At 40.5% G+C, this 5,451-nt stretch overlaps 1 pseudogene; it reads right to left on the bottom strand.

Moving 5' to 3' along the window:
* Window positions 1-4,535: 4,535 nt before the first annotated feature.
* Window positions 4,536-4,708, bottom strand: LOC128317900 (uncharacterized; annotated as a pseudogene).
* Window positions 4,709-5,451: the final 743 nt, after the last annotated feature.

Raw genomic sequence — 5,451 nt, 5'->3', positions numbered from 1 at the left:
TTTTTATGCTGTCTCTCTGTCAGTGACCACCAGCTTCACTTCCTACATTACACTTTATCTGCAGCATTTTTTTTTGTTTGTTTGTTTAAAAAAAGTGCCTTTATTAATACTGTGTTCACATTTTCAAAACCCACAACAGCAGTCTATTTGAACTGAACTGTGTATCAATTTTTATTGCTTTGACACAAAGTATTGAATAACCTCAGCTTTCAAAATTCATGAATTCTTTTCTCACTCAAACTCAACCAACAAAACTGTATATCTACAAATTATTTTTCACATATTCACACACAGTTTTCAAAAACTAATCAATACAAGATCAAATCCAAACAAAGCGATACATTCTATAGTAATAAAAAATTAAGATTGTGAAGAATAAACAAACAAACCATAGGTTATTTCCAATTTAGCCTTACCCAGGTGTTCTGTTTTTCACTTCATTACCATCTATACAAAAGGAGAAATGTGTCTCTATGAGCAGCGTGGTGACGCACTGGGTAGCGTTGTCTCCTCACAGCTCCAGGATTCCCACTTCAATCCTGAGCTCAGGGTCCCATCTGTGTGGAGTTTCTGTGCTTGTTCTCCCCATGTCCATGTAGGTTTCCTCTGGCTTCCTGTCTCCTCCTAAAACATGCCAGTAGGTGGACTGGCTAAGATAAATTGCTCTTTGTTATCATTTTGTATGTGTGTGTGTGGTTACTGCAGTTGACTGGTGTACAATCCAGGGTGTGTTTCCAGTATACTCCAGCTATATGTTGTTGGGCGAGAGATGCTTTGCTAGTGTTTTGGTAGAATGAGTTGGTTTTGAGGCGTGTATGAAGTGTTTCGTTAGTTATAGTGCATTATAGATGTGAGGTTAACTGCTGTACTGACCTGCACTCTGGTAAAGCCAACTATGTGAAGAGTTTTGAAAAAGTGAACATAGTATTGAGAAGTGTGGATAAGTAAGTATAAAAAACCGATAACTGATCATTTTAAAGAAATCTGCACATTCTGTACTACAGGGTTGCTGACTTTGGCTACAGGCTGGATTGAGAATTATGAATCAAATTACCTTTTTTGCTGTTCAGAAATGAGAATTAGGGGATAAAATATGACTAACGGTCATGAAAACAATGTAAATGTAAATTTACAATTCATGCTTTTCTTTTGAAGTAAAATAGGAAAGATATTTTCCTGACGTTTTATGAACCTATTTTGTTGAATGTTCTTTGTTGTATTCTGAGGCTGCAGACTGAGTTTTTAATCATCTGCAGAGGTGGCTCATATCTGTAGCACGGTTCCATCTGGGTCATCTTGATACACATTACAGAGGACAATGTACCCTCTAGTGATAATTTTTTACTTGTTTCAGTTTTGTTGAGGCCTATCACAGAAGGTTTTCTCAGAATCTGCATTTGAGTGTGGTAGGCAGAGCACAGCTCTTCATGGCACTTATGATGTCCGTTCAGTGGAATTCTTTCTCCCCATCCACCTTGACCAGGGCAGTTTTCCAGACCCTTTCAGGGATGTTGGTGTCTTCTAGCATTTGAAAATCCAGGAACTCCTCACCCATGCTGTCCTGTTCTCTGGCATCATCAAATGGCAAAAGGTGACTGTCAAATATCAACACTAGTTTACTTCAGTTTTATGAAATTCTGTAAATAAAACTGCAACTAATTCTTCACCACCAACTTAGCCAAACAAGACAAAAACACATTTAAATTACAGAATCCCTCCAGCCTCACAAGGATCTTGTCTTACCCATTACAGTAGCTGGCAGAGCCAGCAAACACTCCAAATCACTCAGATTATTGGTATAGCGAAGCAGGGTTAATTTGTTCACCTTTGGACAAAGTAAAGCACATCATCCCTTTTGGTGTCCAGTCTCTGCCTGAAGTCCACAAACTGAGCATGTGAGAGAATTGGGTCATTCAGTGGCGGCTTTGTCAAGGTATACTCTGTAGACCTCACCAGAAAGCCCATTGCTGCTATGTAGAAGTTTGCAACATCACTGGAGGGAATCTCGCCAGCCTCATGCAGCCTTCTCACAGTGGCGCTTGTCAGTCGTAGGGCCAAGCTGGAGGTCTGAAAGGCCAAAAAGACAACAAACCATCTCTTTATCTCACAGCAGAAGCATGCTGACCTCACTACATATCAATAAGTTATTGCAGTTCACATTTTTTAAAAAATGTAAAAAGTTAACATATCTAGTCACTTTTATTCACCTGGCAGTTGGTTTTCTTGTCCTAGAAGGTCAACAGTCTCTAAACTTGTCATTTTGAAAGCTACAGGCTTCAGGAACGTTGACCTCAGCTTTCGTATGAAACTCCTTATCTGAAATAAAGAGATATTAACCTCCCAAAAACAACTGTACACATTACACTTGCTGAAATAGTGAAATCACGTACCTGCCCATGAAAGGGGATGGAGGTGTGGGTCTTGTCTCTGGAATAACAGCTTAAACTCCATAAATGTAGGTAGAAGTGCTCAATAACAGAGGAGATGAACTTCAGCGGTTGGATCCTCAAAAAGGGAACGGAGTCACACAAATCTGGCTTGCCCTTCATCTAAGTACAGTTTATTAAAGCTGAAGTGTCATACAAATTCTTACAAATAATAAAAGAAACTTACCACCCTGTGGATCTAAAATAGCTCTTTAGAGCATTGTAGAGACGGAGTATACAGTTCACAGCTAGGCCCAAACTGAGCCACCTGATGCTCAAATGCTGCAGTACCTCCATGTACTTTGTGTCACAAAACACAGAACTCTAAAATTTATACATACACAAACATAATGTATATGCATACATGCATATATATATATATATATATATATATATATATATATATATATATATATATATATATATATATATATATATATATAAATAAAAAAGAGCAGGAAGAAGTGTGATTGCTACAGAACCCAGCTGCTTCAGACTGGTCCAGTCAAGAAGAAATTCTATGGGCGCAGCTTTTAGACACTTGTCTGGAAAATACTTCCATAGTATTCAGTAGATTGTGAGTTTTTTTATGTTTGTTTCTGTAGGCTGTGCTCTCTCTGCTAAGAATCAGAGAAGAGTAGTAGGATACACTGGGGGTTCAGTGCTGTTACCCTGCTCCTGCTCTGACCTGCACACCGAACCTCAGAAATTCACCTGGGAGAGCGGCAGAACAGGACATCCGACAGAAATGTTAAATGATGAACACTACCGTGGCAGACTTCAGCTGTTTAATAACATTTCTCCTGCTAATCTGTCTCTGCTCATATCTGACCTGAGAGAAGAGGATGGGGGAATATACAGGTGCAGCACTGAGAAGGAACACAGATACATCATGCTTAATGTTAAAGGTAAAGCATTTAAATACACAATAAAAGCTGATATTCACTGTGAAGGCAGACTTGATAAGTCTTCAAATGAATTATAGTCACATATGTAACAAGAACATCTACTCAATTTCCCGTAACTAAAGGGGAATTAATCCAGGAGTCATATTATGACACATCAGTATCAAGTTATAAATGGTTATAAATAAATACTATTATGGTATCAGACTGACCTGAACTTTGGAATGCTATCAGATTGGATTTGACATTTCTCAGTCTAATCTAGGATTTATTTTGGTAACACTGTAGTATTTATAGAGCTACATGACACCTGTATAATCCCTTCATGACAACTGACATAAGCCTACATAAACCACACAGCTCTAACCCGGGTTAATTAAAGGTTAACAGCTTTCATGACGCTGGTTATCAAGTTTCTCAGTAAACCCAGGTTTTAACCCTGAATCAGGGTTTACTCAGCGTGCGCGTGCACATAAAAGCCAGACGTTTGCAGCAAACAGCCAATAGCGTTCAAGATGGAAAAAAGCAGGTGAGCAGACTTCCGGCTGAAGAGCAAGAGATTATTATGCGGAAATATGAGGAATTTAAACCTACACTAACCGCAAAAAAGCAACACTGTTGCAGCTGCTAAAGCTGGAGAAAATTACTGATTGTGTAAATGAATAAGTTTATTTTTATAGACTCACAATGAGAATAAACTGACTGAAAACTTATAACCAACACATCTCATGTAATTTCATTTAATATAAACATCTTCAAATTAAATATTAATATGCATGGTATGATAAACTACACCATCTGCACCATCTACTTTCATCCAGATGGTCATCGGGAAAATCCAGGGGATTAAAAAAATTAATTATTAATTAATTAATAAATTAATTTTTTAAATAAAAAAATTATTAAAAAATAAAGTGACTTGTGGCCAAGTATGGTGACCCATACTCGGAATTTGTGCTCTGCATTTAACCCATCCAAGTGCACACACACACACACCGCGAACACACACCCAGAGCAGTGGGCAGCCTTTTTTTTTTGCTGCGGCGCCCAGGGAGCAGTTGGGGGTTCGGTGCCTTGCTCAAGGGTCTCACCTCAGTGGTGGTATTGAGGGTGGAAGAGAGCGCTGGTCATTCACTCCCCCCACCTACAATCCCTGCTGGACCTGAGACTCGAACCCACAACCTTCAGATTCACCTTCGGGTTGCAAGTCCGACTCTCTACCCATTAGGCCACGACTGCCCCTTGCATGTCAGGGGAGAGCGCAATTCTTACATTTGGGGAATTCGCAAGGGTCAGCACAGCCCGAGTGCAATGGCTGAGCCTCGCCTTGGGCGAACCACCTTCCTGATCATGGTATCGCCCCTGCCAGGTAAGTGTCTGTCCCTAAAAATTCTTCACCCTCCAAGTGCCTTCTTATTATTTGCGCTCCAGAGGATTCTCCACAAACGCTGAAGCCATCGCTACAAACACTAAAGGGTTAACTTTCCCGCCTCAGAGTTCTCTCACTTTGCTCACAGCTGATTGGTCCAGTTTGGGTTGGAGTTCTCTTACCCAGAATAAAAGCTGCTCTGGAGCAGGTTAGCCGTGTAGTGTACGTTACCATGGCGATGAAACCCGCTAAAAACCACTCCACCTTGTTGAGAGTGAAAAAGCAGAGTTTACTCAAACTAAACGCAGACTTACCTGAGTAGCCACCGAAACCGGCTTCGTGAAACAGGCCTCTGGCTGTGACATACACAACAACAACAGAAGCTTAACAATGAGCTGCACAAACACTAGAACTTATATAGGGGTGTTAATGAGGGTGAGACGAGACACAGGTGAGTGTGATTAGGACATGTGACGTGCTGGGGCTGCTGGGAAGTGTAGTTCCATGACAAAGCTAAGGTACATGCCATAAATACGTATATTAATGTTATGGGGCTAGGCGATAAGATGTTCAAAAAGTGTCATGCAGGCCCTGCTTGCCCGAGAGGACAATATATATAGTATGAGAGGAGCCAAGTGCGGAGAGCTAAAATGCGGCTGCCTAAAGCGGGACATGAGCCGGAGAGGTCGTGAACCCCAAGCCGTAATGTTACCCACTGAGTTAATTCTATTGAGCAGGATTTGTGAGTGTT

Source organism: Pangasianodon hypophthalmus, chromosome 30 (assembly GCF_027358585.1).
Source record: "Pangasianodon hypophthalmus isolate fPanHyp1 chromosome 30, fPanHyp1.pri, whole genome shotgun sequence".
In the NCBI taxonomy this organism is placed as follows: domain Eukaryota; kingdom Metazoa; phylum Chordata; class Actinopteri; order Siluriformes; family Pangasiidae; genus Pangasianodon; species Pangasianodon hypophthalmus.
Note: the sequence above shows the minus strand (reverse complement) of the source record. Positions and strands in the feature narration are given on the sequence as shown.